General features: G+C 37.9%; 1 protein-coding gene across 3 annotated transcripts in view; it reads left to right on the top strand.

Moving 5' to 3' along the window:
- Positions 1-25,000, top strand: part of LOC122813499 (leucine-rich repeat-containing protein 7-like) — a 2,638,896-nt gene that overhangs the window by 798,480 nt on the left and 1,815,416 nt on the right. For all 3 annotated transcript variants that reach the window (XM_044085845.1, XM_044085843.1, XM_044085844.1), the window contains one exon: positions 24,684-24,746. The gene's annotated coding sequence lies outside the window, so the exon portion shown is untranslated. The remainder of the gene's footprint in view (positions 1-24,683; positions 24,747-25,000) is intronic.

Raw genomic sequence — 25,000 nt, 5'->3', positions numbered from 1 at the left:
CTGCAGGTGTCTGGTAAGGTATATCCCAAAAGGGGCATTGTACTCAATTATGGGCCTGATGAGGGATGAGTAAAGAGGCACGATGACCTCCCCTGATCTAGATGTGAATCCCTTCATGATTAGGTGGGCTATATAAAATGTTTTTCTAACCACTTTGGCCACGTGGTTGTCAAATGAGAGATTGCTATCAACTTGGGTCCCCAGGTCCCTAATTACTTCTTCTGTACTTAATGGATTACCACCTATGTGGTAATTTGTGGGCACTTTGTTTTTGCCAAAGGGGATGACTATACACTTTTTGGCGTTTAGCTTGAGGCCATGGCTCTGGCACCAGTTGTCTGTTTCTATGAGGCCCTTTTGGAGGATGCTTGTGTCGGCTGGAGAGTCGATTATGGCGCCCAGTTTGCAGTCATCTGCGAACTTGGTCAGCCACAGTTCCTCCGTGTTTGCCTGTACCTCCGAGAAATATATCCTGAACAAGAGAGGTCCCAGGACTGAGCCTTGTGGGATGTCACTTGTAACTGGTTTGGAGTCTGACATGGCTCCAGCAATTCTAACCATGTGGGTTCTGTCCTTGAGCCAGTTTGCAACCCATCTAGTGACATAGAGGTTTATATTTAAGCTGCTGAGTTTATCTATAATGCCCGAGTGGGGTATTGTATCGAAGACTTTTGCGAGGTCCAGGTAGGCTGTGTGGACCACCTTCCCCTCGTCAATGGCCTTGGTGACTGTTTCAAAGAAATCGACCAGGTTTAAGAGGCAGGATCTGCCCTTAACAAAGCCGAACTGGGTAGGATCCAGTGTCTGTAGGTCCCCAACATCTTTATTTATGAGGTCCATGATGATCCTTTCCATAGCTTTGCAGACCAAGCTAGTCAGGCTTATGGGGCGATAGTTTCCAGGATCCGTTGAGGCACCACCTTTGTGGAGAGGGACCACTGTTGCTGTACGCCACTCTTTGGGTACATATCCTGTAGTAAGGCTGAGATCCTGTAGTAAGGCTGAGATTGAACAGTAGTTTTATGTTTGGGTTTAGCTCTTCTTAGAGTTCATTTAGGATACAGCCCAGGACACCGTCTGGTCCCATTGATGCTGTGTTTTTTGCTTTGGAGAGGGCGGCTCTTACCTAAGAATCTGAGATGTCAGGGGGCAGCACTCTGCTGGGATAGATATTCGCCCTTTTGGTGGGGGGGGGGGAGTTTGCGCTGAACCTGTCAGCTAGGATGTTGGCAATGTCTGTGGGTTCGCTGTATTTTTTGTCGTTTTGGACTAATTCTGAGCATATCTGGGAATTCCCACCCAGGTTCCTAACATAACTAAAGAAAGCCTTGTGATTATCCTTAGTGTCCTGTGCAATTTTTCTCTCGAAGCTGGCCTTAGACAATTTTATGAGTGCCTGTAGTTTTTTGCTAATACTGATCAGAGATGCCTTCCCTTTTTGGGATTTTTCTCTGTCATGTAGTAGCTTCCTCCTTCTATTGTATAGTTTGTTTATGGCCGGGGTCCACCAGACAGGACGTCTGCCTTTGGAGGATTGGGTCTTGGTTTTATTTGGGATTGATTGCATGATCCATGCATTCCTGAAGGTGTTCATAGAATGCGTTTATAAAGGATTCTGCGGTCTGGGCTGTATTTTCCACAGGCCCGGGGGCTTTGAAGGATTCCACCTTGGTTTTGAGGAGTGTGAAATTTGCTTTAGAGAAGTTTTTCACTGTGGTTTTCTGGGCAGGGGGTGGGGTCGGGATGTGAATATCCAGTGAGATTAGTTTATGGTCTGATCTTACCAGTGAGGGATACATTTCTGGTCTGGAGCATAGAGTCCCCATGTTGGTGATGATCAGGTCCAGTATGTTTTCCCCTCTTGTGGGAGTGGCAACAAGTTGTTCCATAGCATTTGAGTTTATAAATTCTAGGAACCTTTGGGATAGGGTGTTGGAGCTAGAGTAATGCTCCCAGTCTATGTTTGGGTAGTTGAAGTCACCCAATATAATGGTGTTTGGAGAGACCTTCATATTTTCCAGTGTTCTCAGGAAGGCCGAGTGGGGTTCCTGGGTTTGGGATGGTGGTTTGTAGCAGGCTATAAACTAGAAGGCAGTTTTACCCACTGTTAGTTGCACATGGATAGTCTCTGATGCTTCATGCTGTGCCACCAACCTGGAGGTGTGGGTATCTTTGACGAATATTGATACTCCCCCTCCTTTTGTGGTTCGGTCCAAGTTTTGGGGCCGAAAAGCATGGTATGAGGTATAACCTGGTGGTGCTGGGATGCTCTCGGGAGCCTTGAACCAGGTTTCTGTTACTGCACAGATATCGATGTCCTCCATGCTAAGGAGAGTTTCGAGTGTGTGCATCTTGAGGTTTAGACTTCTGGCATTGAGTAGCATTACTCTTAGTTTCGTATCCCTTGTGATACCTATGGAGGTGGGTTTGTCTTTTGAGCCTTGCCTAAAAAGGCACTATGGGGGTAGCAAGAGCCTTTGCCAATATCTGAAAGCCCAGGGGTGACAGGTGCAAGCCGTCCCTAGCGAAGCATCGTGGCTTGTCGAGCATGTTATCCCAGGCTGACAGGCATTGGATCCCCTTTGAATGACACCAATACTTAAGCCAATTGTTGAAATTGATCATCTTGTCTTCATATTGTGGAATCATTCTTGGTGAGGGTAAGATGCTACTCAAGGTCAGGGTCATACCGGCCTGGGCTACATGCTCAGAGAGCTCCTCTATGTCTCTTTTCATGTAGTCCAGGGAGGTACGTCTCAGGTCATTCATACCAGCATGGACAATGACTGAGTCATATTTGTACTTGCCTTGGAGTGACCTGAGTGCGTGTGTTATGTGGCGGATCCTAGCGCCCGACAGGCAGATCACCGTGACCTTCTCCTTGTTCAGCCTGGTGAGCGGGACGTCAGTGTGCCTGACGATAGTCACCTATTACAAGTGTATCAGGTGTGTTGTTTAGCCTTAAGGGCTGTGACTGTTCGGCACACTGGCTTTTATTTCTCTTGGGTGACTCCAGCCTCAGTGGGTATATTTCATAATGTCATAAATCAAATATGGGAATACCCTGAAACCATGCTCATAGGAAAGTAATCCATATTTCACACCCCCACAGGGGCTGTCCTATGAGGATGGAATCCCCCAAGCCAGAAATGCTTACGTCTGCACAGAATGGCAAATGAACCGTTTGTGGAAGGGGATTGTGTCCTCCACCCTGTCAGTGAGGATATTAAGCTATTTAATTCAGGTGCTGTGCTTTCAGTAAGACATTTTAGACAGTTTGCTTTACTTTGTAGAGGAAATGGCTGGTAGCGAGTGTTTGAGAATGAACATTAAATGCAGTCTTTCACAGCATCCTGCATTGACACTCCTGCTCTTGTGAATATTAAATAATTGCTGGGTATCGAGTCCTTTCTGCATGTGTTTTAGGCTGCACAGTGAGTTTGCCATATTTTCTTCACTTTTACTAGACTTTGTACTCCCGTTATTTGCCTCGCCTGTCTTACTTCAGTTGCACTGCATGTCTTCAAGGAACTCACCTTCAGTCTTTCTTCCTTAAATTTATTTCTCTTTGCCACAGATATTTGTTTAACCCTTTCAGCTCAGCTCTGACACAACATTTGTGCCTGAGTTGCCATCAACTCAGTGCATTCTCCAAACTCTGTAAGGTAAAAAAAAAAGTTTTTTTTATTTTTCTGTAGAAGTGTTCCTGCAAGTAACTACATCTATAATTTGTGTTAAACAGTGAAGTTTGCAGTAGGAACATCAGTCTGAGGGCTATATTTTTATGTAAATGATTTATAAACATTTTGGCAGCCCAAAACAAAGAGCTTCATCCACTATTATTGCTCTGTTGCTCTATTGTCTTAGACCGCAGCATTTCCATTGGTACTTTCTCCTTCCAGCTGGGCTGCATTGATTATTTTCAGCAGTTCACCATCTAGGGGAAGGGGAATCTCTCTCCATTCATCTTCACTAACTCCCGGGCTCACTTTGCTACCCCACCCTACCACTAATTCTCATCCACCCTGTCCTGCTCTGCATTTATCCTCTCCACTTCAGATGCTAATTTTAAATCTGCCATAGAAGATATGGCTGGCAACGTCTTGCAAACGGGCTACAATAAAAACAAGTTAGATATAAAAATGAAGTTGGTTGATGATGGTAGAAACAGTGCTTATAAGCCCTATTTAACACAGAAATCCTCTGTAACCCATCAAAAAGATTGTAAATACACTACCAAGTTAAGGTTTGGTTTGAAATACACTAATGATATACACTTTGTTTGTGATATTATATGAAGAAAATGGAAATTTCTAACTGTGGATGAGAAAAACCATATCCAGTGTGGGTGAATCCCCCAGTTTCTATTGCAGGAATGCCCTGAATTTAAATAGATAGTTATGTGGGGGGATTTATAATATTGAACAAAGAGCTAATATGTTGTCTATGAGGGTTGTTACTTATGCTTGATGTACTTGTAGTATATGTAGAGGCATCTCTAAGGAACATACTTTTAAGCATCCTAGGCTAAACTTTACCTTCACACCTTATAAATACTTTGATTGTTGCACTGAAAATGTCATATACCTAGCTACTTGTAATTCCTGCACAAGTTTTTATGTAGGAAAGACAAACAAAAATTTCAAAGCTAGGGTTATGAGACATTGGTATGACATTAGAAGAGGAGATATTAAGAATGCCTTAGCTAGACATGTCTTAGAACATTTAGGCCATACATCTTGTTTTAAAATCATGCAAAAAATATATTCCAATAGCAGGGGAGGTGACATTGTGGGACGTGCAGAACATGCTGAATTATTATGAATCTTAAAGCTGCAAGCAGATAGGAATTCAAGATTGAATGGATCTGTCCCTTTAAAATCTGCATTACAGGGATGTAAATTGATTTGTTAATTGTGTAATTGTTCTATAGTTTGATTTTACAATGTGATTGGTTAAATCCATATAACTAAACCTGTTGTTTGGGCAAAGTTTTTTAGATCTGATGAAGCATTCATTTTAGAACGAGAAAGCACTTATCTTTTATTAAACTAACTACAGCGCACAAAATAATCTACAGACGCACAGACTGTCCTGCTCTCTCAACTCTACTTGCCAAATGCCAACCCAGCAGGCAACTAAGATCTGAAAATCATCTACTTCTAAAAGTAGATAAGCCCACCTTTCCTGCTGGTCAACTCCTCTACTCCTTCACAATCAGCAAACTATGGAACTCACGTCCACCTTCTGTAAGAAACAAAGGCTGCACCACCACCTTCAAACGGGTCTATATTAGAACATCGAAGTTTCAAAACTTCAAATGTTCTAATATCGACCCCTTTTCAGCTAAAGCTGAAAACATTGAACATACAGAACAGCAATTTTTTTTCCTAGGGAAAACATTTGCTGTTCCAAAACTTATACACACAACACAAGCACACCAAACAAACAGCAATCCACACACATACACCTAAAATCTTACACCTAACCATACACTAAACTATACACACACCACTAACTATCCACTTACCTTAACCCAAACCCTAACCCTAAGGTCCATCACTATCGCACACTCACCTCACCCACGCCCTAACCCTAACTCACCTACCCTGCCCTAACCCTCACGTCCACACAATTGCACACATACCTAACCCGCACCCTAACCCTAACTAACCTAACCTGCACTCAATCTCACACTTACCTGAACCCGACCCGTAACTTTCCACCACAGCGCTGAAAATACTGAAGCAACAGAAATGGACAACCAAATTCTTTCCCTAGGAAAAAATGTGGTTTTCTGTTGCTTCGATATTTTCAGCTTTCGCTGAATAGGGGTCGATATTAGAACATTTGAAGTTTTGAAACTTTGATGTTCTAATATAGACCCCTTCAAACAAATACTGTCCCATCTTTAAAATCCAGTTAAAAGCCCACCTCAATCTCATCTGGCAATGTACCTGTACTGACCATGGCTAGCCCTACTACCACCATTCAGATAATTCTTCCTCTGGCACAACTCAAAGGTCAAACACATAAAAAATATATATATATATATCATAGCGAATTGTATTTTTAAATGTATGTGTATAACTGTATATACCACTGCACTTTCTTACTCAAATACATTATATTTTTTGCTTTACTACTGTATACTATATATTGTACACTTCAGCAATTTCTCATCATACTATACTATGATATATTATTCTTTGCTCTATTAATTTGTACTCATCTCTGACTTTTGTATTTTTATCATATATGTAGAGCTTTTGTATTTTTAATGATTGTCATATATGTGGAGCTTTTCTCCCAGGGTCTCTGCTGAAAATGGGCACCTGATTGCCCAGTCAGACCAACCCAGTAATCAAGTATAAAATAAATAAAATAAAAATAAATACTGTAAAATCATCTCACCTCTTCCTGGCTATGTTCTTGCTCTATAATCTAACCTCTTCCTTCTCCATATATGATAACGGAACCCTTATGCTTTTTGCTTCTAGTAACTGATGATACTTTCTCCATATTTATTATTTTTCATCACATGTTGATACTGGTACAATAATGCTGATTAATATATCTGTGTTTATACCTCTATGATTGAATTCATCTGGTAAGTAACTAAATTCCTGCTCTTATGTATATAGTCTGTATATATTATTGTAATCAAACCAACTAGATTCCTGCTTTTATGTATGTATTCAGTATATATTATTGTAATCAAACCAATTAGATTCCTCATTTTATGGATATATTCTACATATCTTACTGTAATCACTATGTGTAACACCGTTTATACTTCTGTACCTATTAATGTTTAATTTTTTTATGTATCTGTGTTCTCGTCGGAGCTTTTCTCCCCGGGCCTCAAATGAAAATGGGCTCTTTTAGGACCAGTGGACTTTCCCGGTAAACAAATGCGATAAAATAAATTAATAAAATAAATAAATGTAACAGTTCTAAAACTACTAAATGAGGCAGCATGCATAAGGACCAAAAGAATTAGCTCAAATCTGGTTTCCTGGCTAACAAAGCAAACTAAACAGCTCATAAAGCTCATGGAGGACCTGGAAAAATCCAATACTGATGCCAAGAAGCAGAATACAGTCATCATATAAATACTATTAAATCTATACTCTGAAGCAACAAAAACACTACTATATAAAATTACAAACAGCAAATCAGAACAACCCAGAGATATTTTGGTCCATCATCGATTAACTCCTGCATCCAGTCCACACGACTTAACTAGCCCTAACACAGATGCATCAGGAAACTCTATTGCTAACCAATTTAACTCAAACTTTATATATTCTTTTGCTTCTCTTAAACTGACAGTCTTGTACAGCTAGTATAACACCTCCAGATCCCACAAATCAATCCCAAGCTGTCAAACGTCAACCCATCCCAAAACCCACTATCAAAAACCTACTTAAAACTTTGAAACCCACCAAACTTGACACAGACAACTTACCAGCAGAATGCATCAAAATAGCTGCAGAAGCTCTGGCATATCCTGTGTTCATCTAAATAAAACATTCTATCAAGGAAAGCTATGCTCCCACTCTGTGGAAACAAATCCAACATATTTCCCCTACATATGAGTAGAAGCTCCACAAACCTATACAAATACAGGCCCATAGCCATCCTATCTCCGCTGCCTAAAATACTTGAAAAGTTTATACAATCCCAAGTTCTTACCGACTTCACTGAACACTCACTATTTTCCTCGATACAGCATGATTTCTGCCCACAACACAACACTGATAAGCTTTGTTACTGCAAGACGTCAAAGTGGAAGCACATTACATTGTCTCTTCCATATTCCTTGAATTGTCCAAAGCCTTTGACACTGTGTCATACTAAAGATTTCTTCTCTAGGCTTAATAAACTCCCATTATCCTGGTTTAACTGTTACTTCTCAAATAGACAACATGCTGTAAAGTAGCAAATCAACATATTTTCCTTTTCCCCGGTAACTATGAGAGTTCCTGAAGGATCTATATTAGGTCCACTACTTTTCAGCATATTTATTAATGACCTGCATTTAGCAACCAAACAAGCAACCATTGTCCAATTTGCAGATAATTGCGCAGTCACCTGCTCTGCCAAAACCATTAAACTGCATACACCCAGGAGGCACGGCTACCTGACTCACTGCTCCTTCTAAACCCCAGAAATACAAATGTATCATATGCTTCCTTAAGCAACTACCTCATCAAAAAAAAATTCCTTCTCATTTCTATCATCAAGCAATGCACAAAGAAAAAACAGGTAAATGCGCAAATGTGAATCACAGTAAAATCCAACAAACCACTTGAATCACTTGAAGAAGAACCGGACTCACAAAACAAAAGGTGCAATAAAAATCACTTTAATATAAAATCTAATCCAGTCTGATATTGTGAGTCTGATTCTATCATCAAACACTGCCAGGCTAGAAATGGTATCCCATGCCAAACTAATAGAAGTTACGAGTGATGAAAACCTAAAATTTCACTACTAATAACACATGCTGTAATGAAAAATAATCAAAAATTGAGAGCCCTCTATAGAGCCAAAGCCTCCCTAACAGAGCAGGCTAGGATAAGCATTCCCTCATGACCTGTCATCCCTGCTCTCCTATACACAGCCAAATACTCATCAATTTACAATATAGACAGCTCTCCTTACTTGACCAGTGCTGTAACAAAACTGCAAAATTTACTGCCAACCATGATTAGAGGATACATCAATGGCTCACACTAAAGTGACTTTGATGGTTGGAATAAAGGCACTATTTAACCAGCTCGCAGAGTGTCAAGACATATAAGCTCATATATGACTGAGACAAATGCAGAAGTCTAAACAATATTCTCCAACACTAGAGTCCCAAGTGATTGCTACACTTTTCTGATAAGATTTTATTAACTGTAACTAAGCCAAACAGTAATGTTGGAGACTCCTTTTACTTATCTCTCTCTCTCTCTCTCTCTCTCTCTCTCTCTCTCTCTCTCTCTAAAATGTGCAATTCCATACCTTTCTCTCTTAGAATATTAGAAAACAATAAGTCTTCCAAACTGCATTTAAAGAATCACTTAAAAAGTACTTGGCTATGCTCTTGCACCTCTCCTGGGATAACCTTGTTGCCTGTCTTTCAACCTCTTTTTCTGGGCCTCTCTCCTCTCTGTATAGCCTCTGTACTCACTAAATGGCTCTTGCATGCCTCCTGATATACCACACTCTGGCCTACTGCTCCTTGTACTACAACGTGCATCCTGCACATGTTGTCAACCTCATAATTTACAAAAAATATTTTTACCATAAACAAAATGCTTTGTAACAAATTGCATTATATGCCAGTTATGAATCTGTTTGCATTTTCTTGTTCTAAAATGTAACACTGTATGACACTTTTATTATACTGTCTGCAATTTCCATATCATGTGTAAAAAACATTTATCAAACTGTCATTAAATTATAGTTTAGTATTGTCTAAAATTTATTTTGTTTTACTGTTTACTTATTTTGTTGTGGTGTTTTTCTCCCCGGGTCTCTGCTGAAAAGGGTCAGCTTGTCTACCCAGTTGGATCATCCTGGTAGAACAGTAGCCACCTTTTTTCTCTGTAGACAAGAAAGTCCTTATATATTTTAGTGCCCAGACTGCTGTTTTCTCCAATGATAGCTTGACTCACAGCAGCCTGGATGTGTGTGTGTGTGTGTGTGTGTGTGTGTGTGTGTGTGTGTGTGTGTGTGTGTGTGTGTGTGTGTGTGTGTTTTCGGGGGTGGTAGTGAAAGCTTTTGGAAGACTCACTGACCATTATATCTTTGGCAGGATGTAACCCATATAGCTGAGGCTATTGCAGCAATGAGTTAATTGAATGTCTACTGTTATTGGTAAGTGAAACTTACACAACTGAACTTTCCTGAGGAAACCGCATGACCTACAGCAGAACTTTCTACAGAGAATTCAGCAACCTTCCTCCACTGGACCCAGAAAGAATCTTATTTAAAAGATTGGTCCTCAAAACTTTCAGGGTGGCCACAAGCAGCCAGCTGTAGTCCAGATCCCAAGGTCAGTCCACCCTGAAGGTTGTGTTCAGGGACATATGTTCACGTGAATCATCAGTTCAGTTTGCTCTCAGGAATAATATATGAATAAGGGAGTTCATTGCCAAATGTTATCAAATAAAATATAATTTTTTCACAATTCTATTTCCTTTCCAGATGTTCACCTCCACCTAAAAAAAAAACATTGACAAAGGAGTATATAGGATTAAGTACTTACTTTCTAGAAAAAAAAGAGTAACCTAGGAGGTCCCAACATTTTAGCTAAAGCTATAAATCATTCCAGATTATTTTTAAGTATAAAATACATTTGGCAGCAGTCATGAACTTAAGTGGCCTATACATATTGATCACCAAAGAGATCTTTTCCATTATTATTGTTTTATCTGTTTTTTTCCAGTGTTATCCAGATAAGACTAGATGTGATCTTTGGACCTTCTGAATGCTTACCTGCACATAAAGATCAGGGAACAATAAAAAGTAATTTCTGTTTCATGTAAAACCAGTCATTGTCATTTCAGAACTCTGCATTAGACCCCTTTAATGACACTACAGGGAGCAAGACCATTTCCTTATAAAGACATCTGGCTCCTAGCAATTAGCAGTGCATATAGACTCATCCATCATAGGAATGCTGCACCCCAGGCTTTGTAATCCCCATGAAATAACTGTACATTGTACAAAAGCTCATTAAACCTGTTACACTTCGACATATACTGAGATAAGATGGTCGCCGCTGGCCCTTAGCCAAGTCTTGGATATTCACTCCTCATGTGCTCTCCTTTCACAAAATTGATCCCTGACATACTTTGCTGCTTGACTTATGGCTGTCTCAGTCTCTCTGGTCCCCTCCATTACATTTCATACAAGATTGCTCTACTGGCTATTGAGATTATAAGGGTCACAGAATTTCAGTCCAATTGATGCATCATTAAAAATGTTCAAGCGTGTAGATATCACCCGCACTGATGGATGATTTCAAACAATTTTAGCAGTTAAAACTTAATGCCATTATCTCCCAACCTAAAAGTCACCATGGAATAATTTTGCCTGGGATGTGAGGACATTTCAGTGAGCATACGGCACAAGGAGTTTTGACCAATGCAGAGTCACAGTTTGCTATCAGTAAGATAGAGATAGAAGCAGTCCTTTTTCCAAGCACTGTAGAAATAATTATCAGTCTCATTTCTGCTCAGCTGGACAACTCAGCAGAGGGAAGGATTCAGGTGTGGGAGTTGTCCTTTAAGAAATATGGGACACTTTCTGTAGTGCACATTCCTAGAAAGTCAAAGTGTCTAGCTGTCATACTGGGCAGATTTTTTTTTTCTTTGTAATGTCTCAGTCCCTTCAAGTGAAAATGATGTTCATGTAGTAGACTGAATCAGTCTGTGACTTCAGTACCTTCCATCAGTTCAAAATATCCAAAGTTCTCTCTTGTTTTGCTTCAGAAAGGCAAGAATGATGATGCATTACCAAAAACATAGCTACATAGTGTTTTGGGTCTAGGACTGTTTACTGAAAGTACATTTCACTGAAACACATTTGACTGTGCACAATTCACTGAAAGCTCAATTCACTGAAAACACAATTCACTGAAACACAGTTCACTGAAAGTTATATATGGATTTTTCCCTACTGTAGTGTGACCCTGGAGTTAGTATATATAGTAAGAGGGGGTGTCGGGGGCACTATTTTAAGTATTTTGAACTATATACATGGATACTTGCAATTCCAATAAATTACTCTTTTCTGAACATAATATATATCCAAACTATGTGGGGGGCTACATGCCCCACACCACCCAATGTGGGGGGTGGTACCCCCACACCCCACCTTACTATATATACTAACTCCAGGGTCGCACTACAGTGGGGAAAAGACCATATATAGCTTTCAGTGAAATGTGTTTCAGTGAATTGTGTTTTCAGCAAATTGAGCTTTCAGTGATTTGTGCACAGTCATTTGACTTTCAGTGAAATGTGTTTTTAGTGAATAGTCCTAGACCCAGTGTGTTATATTCCTTTCTATCCCTTTAGAGACTCATAACTAAATACTAGGCTAACTGCCCTTGCAGGCCATTTTAAGCCTATCCAATTTCCCTTTTGCTGCTTGAATTAATTTATCCTGATTGGCATTAGATTGGCCTTACCCATCCCATGGTTGTTAATTATATACTACCCTTATTGAGAATAGCTAGGATCATACCATAGATAACTTGAGGGAATCCATTTACATGATAAAGCATTTAGGAACTGCATCTGTCCATTAGTAGTGCAAGAGGCAGCCCTAGGGTACATTTTCTATAACTCATCCATAAGTCCATGTTGTGGTTGAATATGACAGGAATGAGCTTTGTTTTATTTTCTAGACCAGTAGTATCTTCTGTGAAATCTATCTGTCCATCCAAATCACTTTGTTTATGTTACAGAAGAACTTTAGATCCCTAGCTAGACCAAGAATTTCTGATGCTGTTTAACTTGTTGTTGTACAGTAGGCCCATCATTATTTGGTTGGAGGATGCCTTATATGCCAAACTTGCATGCCAAACACAGCTCACCTCTTACCAGTCCATAGGATACACAGTATTGTGATGGGGCTTTGAGTCAGTACATGTATCCTTTTAGTAATGTGTCTCTGTGGGCATTCCAATTGCTGCATATGTCTGGACAGATACATGCCAAAGGAAACATTATACTCAATGACTGATATAATGAGGGCTGAGTAAAGGGGAAGTCATCCCTAGATTTAGACACAGCTCTTTTGTTTATAAGTTGCACAACATAGTAGAACTTTCTTACAACAGTGAACACATGTTGTTTGAAAATTAGGTCTCTGATGATATAAGTTCCTAAACTCCAAACAACTTTTGACTGATTTTCATCATAAAGCAGAGTATCAAGGCAAAACTGAGTTTGGATGCCTCTTCCTAGCGTAGACAAGTATGGTTTCTGATTTTTCATAGGAAACCTTCTACTATTTTCAGTCTATTTCCTTTGTAACAAACATCTTTTGCCTTTTTCTTCTAAGCAGGCTCATCCAAATATTTATTCCATAAGAATTGTACCTCAACATCCATTACTTCCTAGATCTTCGAAAATGTCAGACAAGGAAGCATCCATTGTCAAGCCATTGCAGAAATGTTTTATTAAAAATCGCAGAGACAAAGGGAAACCATTTTCCATTCTCAGTTTTCCTTTCCACATATGCTTAGCTTACAAAACATTTTCAAACATTTTGATTCAGGTATTATTACCTGTTCAGTCAAGGTCTACTTAAAGGGCTCAAATTTCAAGCCTTTGGTTACACTGTAGGTCTATAAGGCCTTTCTAAGTTGCATCCTTCTTCTCTGACACTTATCAGAGATCCAGTTACACAGATACACATCTTAGTCACATCCTCTGCAGAGCTGATGTTTTCATCTTTCAAGATTTTATTTCTTGGGTAGAAACATTTATCAGCTAGAGCTGAGCATCAAGTTTTTTTTTTTGTTGTCTTCCTTTTACCTGACAAAAAGATATAGTGTTTTTTATAAGAGTCCATCCTTCTTACCCAATATATATATATATATATATATATATATATATATATATATATATATATTTAGGCAAGCCTTAACCTCTCTAGTCAAGAGGCATTTTTATCAATATTGTGATGCAAGAAAATTGTTTCATATCATGAATACTCAGTTATTACTCGGGTATTATGCAGGCTAAACCAAAAACCTAAGTACTAATGATTATCTGTATCATTTCTTAAAGGCAAAAAAGGCAAGATTATTACTGTAGAGTGCTTGTCTAACTAGCTTTCAAACTGTGTAATGATCCCTTATAAAGAATGTGGCAAATTCTTGTAGAGATGCCCTGTAGCACATTCTGACCGAGTAGTCTCTGTATTAATGGGTTTCTTCCATAATGCTTCCTTAGATGACACATGAGGGTGCCACTCTTTCCAAACTGCTTTCTTAGATCACACATGCAGGTGCCACTCCTTCCATAATGCTTCCTTAGATGACATGTGCATGTTTCATTCAGTTCTTCTTATACACATTTTCAAAATACTGTACATTGCATGTCACCTTCTAGTCCGGGTATTCCTTTGGGGTTCATCAAGGACACTTTTTGGAGTGAACCAACAAAAATGAGATTCAAAATCTTCTCAATTACATAAAAATCACATGCTGTAGCCTGTCTGCAAAGCACACGGTCTGCTATAATCTGTTCCTTGCTGCTTTCGGGCGGGTGGTCTGCATAAAATAAGCAGTCTATAATCTGTTGGACTGTACAGTTTATTCAACCTGCACAGGATGCTGTACATCACAGTGCCCCTGAAGTCATGGGATGTCATTAGCATGATTCATTTCATGAACTCTTCTTATGAGGATCCTCTCTACATCTCATATGTACTGTGGACCTGTTCTGTGAGTTCCTGCTTTAACAGTGTAAATCTTTTATAATACAAAAATGTGTGGATTGCGCTATGCATACAAGTAAAAAAAGCAAAAACTTACAAATCTATATACAGACAAACTAACACATATGTTGAATTTGAGATCATTTTTATTTAAAATCTAAAGTAATGCAATATGACCTTATGCGTGATGTAAAAAGTAGGAACAAACTCCACAGATACGAGTCAGTCTCCATCAACTGAAGCCAAAGGGAAAATATGATATCTTTAATGCTGTAGATACTGGTATATACTGCAAATGCATCGCCTTGACCTCTCTACAAAAGGGGAAAATAACTAAGCATGCCCAAAGAGAAGGGAACCCATCCAGTAAAGTATAGTTTCAGCAATTAAACATGGTTACTACCACCACCAGTAGCACAGACATACACATATGGTTTTAGACAAACCATTTCTGTAAACTTAGAAGACAGATAGAAGGGCTATTGTGGACCTTAGACAAACAATGCAGAAAACAGAATTCACTAGGCTGTATTGTTTACCAAAGTATCAATAATAACAAAAAGAGTATTTTAGGAATAGTACTTATTTTTCATTGTACAATGCTAAAGTTTCAAAAACACTGAAGTATGACTGCCCAATCATGATGCCAAGCAATCAAAACTGAAGAAATGCAACACATATGAAAAAAAGCTAAGCTTTTAGACAAACTATTGTAATACATGTTAAGACAGGAAATGCAAATATGTTGGTAAGAGAAGTACTGGAGAACAACAGAGAAAATACAGTCATACGACCCATGTGATAACACATAGCTCAACAGTGGTAGTGTTTTATTAGAGGAAGATGAATTGTGGGGAGCTCAGCAGAAGAAGTCAGGAATTTACCCAAATTTTTAATTCTTAAAGGTATGCTACACTACACTTAAACAAATAATCTGGTGCAGCCGACACTGCACAACACAATGTGTCAGCATTTATAACAAGATAGGAAAGAATCTTGAAATTTACACCAAAACCAATATTTCCTTGAAATTTACACCAAAACCAATATTTCTTAAAGGTGAAAAACTAAAAAAAAATACTTTTGTAAATTCTTGATTTATTCATTTTACATTATGTACTTTATACTATTAAGTATTGCAGGGAGAATGAACCTATGTTAGCAAGTAAATAAGGCAGAGAATCATTCTTGGATAGGTCAGCAGTTAATGCACACACCTTCATATTTACAAGCATACACACACACACACACACACACACACACACACACACACACACACACACACAATAAACGCTCACATTTATAGCAGTTTTGATGTACACTGAATTAATCTCCAGACATGACTTTGAAGTATGGAAGGAAACCTGGCAACCCTGGCAAAACAAGCCACACTTGCATAGGGAAGACATGTAAACTTTTTGCACCCAAACCAGGAACTAAGCCACAGAACCAACCACTATGAGGCAATAACACGAGCTGCTACACTGATGTTCATTTGTGAAAAAAACTATATCTTCATAAAAAGAAAGAAGACATACAGAAATGGATAAAAAATATAAACAAAGTGTGAGATAGTCCTTTGAAGTGGTACAGGGAAGTGCAATGATAAAACTGGCTTGGCTTTGAGAAAGTGTGTTGCTGCTAGCTGACTCTGTCTTGTCTTAAAGTAGTAATTTGTAAGCAATGATACACAACAGTGGACCAGGGAATATGAGGTCAGTGAACAGGATCAACTCTCTAAATCTTTAAAACCACTTAAAAGACTTCTAACAAAGTTCCTGAACTGAAAAATATTGAAGATGATCTAGCAGAGTAATCATCTGTGAAGCAATTGTTTGCACTGAAAGTGATTGCTAGCGCTGAGTGATGAAAGAAGGATGTCAGCCTATGGGGCCTGAATGATATTTGGAACTCATTTACCAATTTGCGTATGATTATTGTAAGTATCACTAAAGAAGTGCCAGGAAAGGACTGAAAGAGCAGATTTTGTCTGACAGACATATTTAATCATAATCGAGTGCCATCTGCGTAGACAGAAAGAGGGGCAATTATATTTTCAGGCCACCTGAGAAACAGACAAGCTTAAGCAAGTGAAACATACCACCATCCTACTGATGGTATATATAGCAAATAGAAATAATTATGTAAACAGGTATTGCAGCCTTGACTTACCCTGGTCTTCTGTCTTCTCACTGGCTTCATTTTGTTTGAGGTGCCGGAGACTTGAATTTTTTGTGATACCTGGTCAAGAAAGAAAGAGGTGGCTTTTACTTGCTAAAATTAAGTCCAGTGTCTGGATGTTATTTAATGGGAGCCATTCTCCCTTTTAAGTACTGTGCATGAAAGTTTGGCAACAGATGCCTTACTGTCCTGCAAGACTGCAAAAGGACATCAGTATGATGTCTTTACACATTCTAATTGAATAAGAAACATTGAGAGCCCTTGTTTTGATAATTCAGAGGCTGAAGGATAAAGGAGACCCCCCACAATGGAGAGGCTGTCATTTTAGACTTAATTATAGAATTGTTTTAGACTTTAGACTTAATTATAGAATTGTTTTAATGAATAATGATGTTGTCCCCATGTTTTTATAGCTTGGTTCAGTTGCATGGTCTCGCCGTTAGTTATTGGGTTGTATGAATGAGTTTGAATGGGATGATTTAGACATTGATGTCACTTCCTGTTACATTTATATTTTAAATGGCTTGATCCATAGTGTAATGTGCATTTTAAAAAGTATTCAGTGTGGAATACAAAAAAACATTTATGTGCTTTATGCAGTATTTGTACTATTAAAGCATTAATTTTATTGGCTTCGTTGCTTGGACTACATTACAGCCAGCTACACTTCTCTAGTCTGTTAGTTTGCGGTTTTTGTTTGGGTTGCCTTCAGTTTGTATGGCAGCAGGCAGTACAAGTAGTCCAAGCTTGTATTCACAACTTCCTATGGATAATTCATTGAACTCGACTATTTTGGAAGAACTGTTTAAACGGATGGATGCTTTAACAACTAAAATGGACTTGTGGGAACAGTGTAGTCAGACTTTGCGAGGCACAAATGAGCCGGTGGTTACTCCGGTGCAAAACCTTGTTGGTTTGCCACATTCTGAGTCGTCGGACAACATGGGGAACATTACCAATGTGGCAGATTATACCAATGTTCCCCCTAATGGTCAATATGTACCTTTGGAACCACGGAGCAATGCCGATAACATCAGCCAGATTGCCAGTACCTCGGGGCTTACTGGGGCTCCTGTCTTTTCCTTTTCAGACTGGTTAAATGGTGGTTTTTCTTTTGCTATCAACCATAATATGCAGACGGGAGAACCGGCTGGTGGTAACATAATTTATTCTAATTGCATCGCTAATGATTTAAAAGCATTGGATTTCAAACTGGTTAAAGTCAAGAAACTACAATTAGAAATTGGGTATTTTAAAGAGTGCAGCCAACAACGGATTATTCCAAAAGGGCTTAGAAGGTGGCAATACCCTACAGTCCTTGAGAATTATTCACTTTTTCACACAGAACTGATCCAACTATTTGATAAATAAGGTTTCGAATTATTAGAGTTAATGATGAAGCATTATAACAACTGGATAGATATTTTACTTAAAGAAGTCACCGATTTGGACAATAAAATCAAAGCTGATGATGACTTCAACAGGTATCAATCTGACTATAATAGAATTTTTTCCAGTATAGACCAGTATATGCTTAAACTAAAAAATACAAAGACTGAAAAAATAGCACTTGATAAACTGGCATATGTCAATGGTACAGCATATCCTTGTCCCCCCACTTCACAAACTTGGGCTCCTAATAGGGGTTATCAAGGTACCTTGGAGCATTCTGGGGTTGATAAAGATGTTGAGTCCAGTTATGAGGACCAAGCTACCCCCAATAATAGTCAGAATGACAACGCTGACTTGGCTGGACTGAGAAGGAGTGATAGGCTCATGAATCGCATTGGGGGGTACAAAATAACAATGCAGTTCCTCCTGCAGGTATGCCACACCATGCAAATTTTCAGATGAACAGGAATATGGGGGCAGTGCCGAAACGGGTGAATGGTGGCCAGCAGAGGTACATGAACAAGAAATCCAACAAACAGAAATGTTAGTAACTGGCCCCAAGATTGTCCTTAATTCTTCTGGAGATTTTAAAATCTATAATTATTCATCTGTGGCCATTAACCCAGATCTGGCAGACATTCTAGCAAAGGGATATACGTTTGTCCCAAGTCATCATATGAACTTGGCCAAAACCATCATTGATATTAAAATGTATACCAGAAATTTGAACTTTAAACTGTTGTTTAATGAAGAACAGTTAGATGTGGCAAATCTACAGTCACAAGTGCCTGTGCCGAGTACATTTAATCCACTTCTAAATCCAGCATTATACATGTTTGAGTGTATGTGTGAATTGGATTTGAGGTTTTTCATTAACATGAATAGGCACCATGATCAACACAGTAACTTCAGGAGAGATGAATAGGATGAATTAAATTTCCTAAGATCACTAGATGTCAGAATTAGTAAACCAGATAAGGGTGCGGGGATCATCTTTATGGATAATATAGATTATGTTAAAAGGATGTCAGAAATGTTAAACATGGAGTTGTATAATTTGGCTTCAAGAAATTAGTTGAACAGGGATTATCAATGGATTAAAAACTTCCTAAATTATCTATTTATAGAGGCAAGAATAGATATTAACATCTTTTACTATCTTTCAGTTAAATATCCAAGAATCCCTGTCATGTTTGGTCTAGCCAAAATCCATAAAGATTTGGTGACCCCACCTATGAGACCATTGGTTGATGGTAGGAGCTCTATTCCATATGCCTGTGCTAAGTACATTGATTCAATCGTTAATAAATACCATATAGATGAGACACAAGTCTGTAAAGACTCGTGGTCATTCCTGGAAAAAATCAATAATCTGTCATATAACAAAAGAGATTTGCTGTTAACAATAGATGTGAAGGACCTTTACACTTCTATTCCACACGACCAAGGTATCGAGTGGATACAGGAGATGTTGGTGTTAAAAAGGGCAGCACCCTTGGAAATCTCTTTAGTAGTAGAGCTATTAGACATTGTTTTGTCATATAATTATTTTATATTTAATGGGCAATTCTACTTACAAAGGGTGGGTGTTGCCATGGGCTCACCATGTGACACTAGTTTCACCAACATGGTAATGGCAAAATTGGAAAGATGTTTTGTGCTGGAGAATAATGTTTTTAAAGACAAACTCAAAATGTATACACGCTGCTTGGATGATATTTTTATCATCCTAGAAGCAGAGGAATGTGAGATACAACAATTCATTGAATATTTCATCAACGCTACGAATTTCCTTAGGTTTACAGCTAATTTTCATACAGATGTAATAGATTATTTGTGCATAAATCTAAGGAAAGGCCATTTAAATAGATGTTATTTAGCTAGAATTTTTAGAAAAAGTACATATTCAAATTCATTTTTACATTTTTCCAGTCGCCACCTGTTCCAACAAAAACACTACGTAGTAAAAGGACAGTTAGTCCGAGCAGCTCGTATTGTGTCCTTGGACACAGATTTTGAAACTGAATGTGCTTTATTAGAAAATGTGTTTTTAGCAAGAGCATACCCAGACAAACTAGTGAGGGATCTGATTAAGGAAGTTGGTAATAAAAGGCAGGTTGGGATTTATTCAGTAGGGTTACCACCTGTCCCACTTTGCGAGGGACAGTCCCTCTTTGGGCAGTTGTGTCCTGACAAAAAATATTAAAAATGGCAAATGTCCTGAGATTGTAGAACAAAATTATGTCCCATATTTTATGTAATAGTTGCATAAAATAGTTATCTCTGTATCTAAAATACCTAAATGTTACAAGAAACAGAATAAACAACTAAACTGCTACAAGAATAAGCTTTTATTTAGGCAAAAGAGTTAAGTTCTATCCTTTGTCCTGACCATGGGTATGTGCCGGCCTGTAAAATCTGATGTGTGTCCCGAAAATGTCCCACTTTGGCCATTTGAAAAGGTGGCAACCCATCCTTAATCCAAGAACAGTGGCCTTATATTGCAGTGAAGGTATAGAAACCAGTGAGTCAATTATCCCATCGGAAGTAGCAGAAAGGAATTACACTATAAATTTTATTTCTACATTTAATCTAGAGAGCTCAGAAGTTTTCAAGATTTTGAAGAAAAACTGGGCAAATATTATTAATGATTTGAACATGGCCAGTAAATTTGACATCATCCCAACAGTAACATGGAAAGGGGTATGATTTAAAATGCCTCCTGGAAAATAAATTCTTGTCAGATACCAGAAGGACAGGGATGTTCAAATGTGAAAATTGCAATTTCTGTAAATATGTGGATACAGGCAATATTTTCACAGTGTGAAGCTAAGTACAGATTGCATAAAAAATTTAACTGTAATTCCAGGATGGTCGTTTACCTAGCAAAATGCCAAATGTGCACAGCATTTTATGAAGGCAAGACGGAAGGACGTTTGAGGGATAGGATTTATGAACACCAATATGCCATAAAAAACTGAGTACTATGAATGCTTTAGTGAAGCATGTGAGTACGGCTGCAAACCATAAATTTAAATTCCAGGTTATTGATCAGATTAGTGAGGATATAAGGGGTGGTCTAACCCAATTGAAATTGGAAGAACTTGAATTGATTTCGCAGGTCACGTTGGATGCATGCCACCACCCTGGTATTAAAGATGCAAGTTCACTTAAATGCATTTTAAAGATTAAATGTTTGTCTAGGTGATTTAATGTTAGGTTATGTTATTTAATGCCTTTTAAGTTATTTTAATTCATTTTAGCACAGTGTGAATTTTTGCATGTGACCAAAATAATTGATGTCACTGTATTGGTTAAGGGTCAGTTTAGTTTACTGTTGCAGTGGTTGTTAAATTATATATGTATATTTATAGTACAGTTAATACGTATTTATATTATATATTTATTCCATATTTACATATATATATATATATATATATATATATATATATATATATATATACCAATTTTAATGATAGTATGAATTTCTTAGGATCTGTATAAATTCTCTTTTAGTATTTCTCTTGTTTATTAACTATTTTGGTTAATAATATACATCAGTAGAATTGTTTTAAAGAATAATGATGTTGTCCCCATGTCTTTATAGCTTGGTTCAGGTGCATGGTCTCACTGTTAGTTATTAGGTTGTATGAATGAGTTTGAATGGGATGATTTAGACTATGATGTCACTTCCTGTTACGTTTATATTTTAAATGGCTTGATCCATAGTGTAATGTGCGTTTGAAAAAGTATTCAGTGTGGAATACGAAAAGCTGTTTATGTGTTTTATGCAGTTTTTGTACTATTAAAGCATTCATTTTATTGGCTTTGTTGCTTGGAATACATTACAGCCAGCTACACTTCTTTAGTCTGTTAGTTTGCGATTTTTGTTTGGGTTGCTTTAACATTATGATTGCTTTGCAGAAGTAGAAACAAAGAATCTTGCTAATGAACCCAGTTTTCATATACCTATAAAACACATCTGAAAAATTTGTGTTTGTACTTCTAATTACAAATGTGTCTTGTCAGTGAGAAAACCTCCTTATGTCTCTGAACTTGAAAATCAACATAAATGTATAAAAGCAGTAAAACTCAATTTGGACTTTACTTATTATCGTTTTAGATCTGTTGCTAACATTTCAGTAGCTCTTTAACTAGTTGTCCTAACTCACTTCTTGTGTTGTATTCCTCACACATTATATCAGAAGCACGTACTTTATTCTGTTCCTTTATACATCATTCTTTACACATTCTTCACCATGTGCACTTTTATGTTTGACTGCTCATTTGCTTATTTATTTATTTACCTGTGAAATCATTATTAATTAGGAGATCAGAAGCAGAGACAGGCAAACACAGGGAGTTTTGCTTACTCAATTACTGTAGAAGTACAGATGAATATTTAGATTCTTAGTTGTGAACTGTAATGTTACAAACTGGAAATTTGCTTGTTGTTGTTTGTCTTTGGTTGGGGTCACCACAGCGGAACTCTGGTCCGCTAATGATTGGCAGTTGTTTTTTTTTTTTATGGTGTTGAGTTGCCAGCCCGATGTCCAACCTTCAACAAAGGCATGCCCATTCAACTCATGTCTTTTGAACGCCCACTCGACCGTGGGGAGGACATGCAGACTCCACACAGAAGGCACTCCCAACCCAAGCTGAGAATCGAACGGGAGAACCTCTTGCTGTGAGGCAACAACGCTGCCGCTGCACCACAGTGGAAGTGGAAATATGCTTGTGAATTGTGCAAATAAGCCCAGAGATAACAATGCTTTGCAACCTATGATTGTTTTAACTTGTCAGTGTGCACATGGGCAGGGATCTCCAATTAGCAGTTCATCTAAGACTGGGAAAAAAGCAGGTTTAGTAAATTTGTTGAAAAGCTTATCTAAGCTCAAATACTGAGGACAACACACAATGATACCATGGTGGAAAATGGGCATTCTCTCACAGGTTTTTAATGTGCAAGTAAAGACTGATTGCAAAAAAAAGTTCTTAGTTCAACAGGAGTACATTAAACCACTGTGAAGCACTGTCAGAAAAGAAAATGTTCACCATCCTGTTTTCCTTTGCTAAATGTGGCTTAGCTACAGTTAGTGCAAGAAATTTAACTGAAGTAAATTAAAAGTGAAAAAAAGGCAGACTTGCACCAGTTCATTCTCTTTCCCTTTGCTAAATGCAGATCTTAAAACATCAGTGCAGAAAATAAACAAATTAGAAACACTGAAGTAAGTCAAGTAACTGTAGCAGCAGGAGTTACAAGGTATCTGTAACTTAGCATGTTTATCTGACTGCCCATGTGCATCTGAGTTTCAATATATGCAAGAGATAACTGTCGCTCTCTACCTTTGCATCTATTTATGTGTATGCATTTGTGTGTGTCTGTGTGTGTGTGTGTGTGTGTGTGTGTGTGTGTGTGTGTGTGTGTGTGTGTGTGTGTGTGTGTGTGTGTGTGTGCGTGTGTGTGTGTGTGTGTGTGCGTGTGTGTGCGTGTGTGCTGTAGACTTTGTTTAGTACTTACACAATTTACATTTTGGAAGTAAAATGCTTCCTACCACAACATCTGCATATCTTACACCAACTTTGAAACATTAGGCTGAGGAAATATTTTACGTCAAACATACAAAAAAAAGAAAAATATATGTACTACTAATTAAAAAGACACAAAACAATTTAACAGACCATTATCTAAGTAGAATAATGCATGACAGGGTGGGAGCTACAGGGGAATAATGGACCTTCCATGCATGGGGAGGCCCAATAACAACCCTCTGCTGGTCATTATTTCCCTGTAACATCCAGCCTAATGAGCATTATTGCTTGCTTATTTGAGATATTCTTCTCAAGTCTGGATTATTTATTTATTTATTTTTACATTTGTTAACCAGGTTAGTCTGTCTGGGTTCTTAGAAGCCCTTTTTCAGCAGAGACCCGAGGAGAAAAGCTCCCAAAAAAAGAAAAGTTTAAGTAAACAAATAGCAAAAACAAAGATAAACACAGATCAGATTTTAAGTATACATACTTCTGAAGTAATTGTATAACATCCATAAAGGAATATATAGAATGGATAGAAATCCAATACAATACATATATGGAAATGTTCACGTAGTATGGCAAGAAACTAAGCAGGAATATGGTAAGACTAAGGTCAATACATTGCTGAACCAAGGTACTAAGCATGAAGTAAATAAATATACAGATAAAGTTGTGTGAACTTTGGAAGTTAATAAATAAATTAAAAAACAATAATATGGGATTATGGGAACTGAGTGTAACATGAGCTAACTAGTATGGAATATGATGGAAAAAAATGTGTAGGTAGTAGTAAGAGAGAGAGCTAGAAGAGATACAATTAATCTCTCTTTATTTCTGACTTTAAAGGTACGCATTCTATATTTAATAAATTTTACCCAGTTTAAGTGAGAGAATTACTTGTATTAGTATAGCTTGGGACTTGTTTCTCACAGCATTTCAGTTCTTCTTTTCATATGATGTTTTGATGTTGGTTTTATACTTAACAAAGTTTTATGTTCCATGTCATACAATATATGCTGATGGAATAATTACTGTCAAAGTAAAATAAAAATACTCATTGAAAAGTTTGAATCAAATGTACTAAATGAGCGTTCATTGTTTGTTTATTTATTTGTTTTTAGATATGACACATTTTTTGAAGCAAGCTTGGATTGTGGAAAGGCAGGTGGCACATAAGCCAGGAGGTAAGTACTGTTGTAAACTATCCTTAACAAGCGTACATCTAAGTTGCCAACAGAGTATTGCAGCTTTAATAGCTAAGGCACAGCTTGCTGGCACTGTTCAGTCTCAATAGCTCAGATATTATCAAATAATTTGATATGGCTAGCTAAACATGCATGTGCATGCATCTATGTGTGTTTTAAGAGGAGATGAAGGTTCAGGATCGGTATAATGTGTTTATTTATTTATTTATTTAAGTATTTATTTTACATTTATT

The sequence above is a fragment of the Protopterus annectens genome, chromosome 10.part0 (genome assembly GCF_019279795.1).
Source record: "Protopterus annectens isolate FY-2018-M chromosome 10.part0, PAN1.0, whole genome shotgun sequence".
Taxonomy (NCBI): Eukaryota; Metazoa; Chordata; order Ceratodontiformes; family Protopteridae; genus Protopterus; species Protopterus annectens.
Note: the sequence above shows the minus strand (reverse complement) of the source record. Positions and strands in the feature narration are given on the sequence as shown.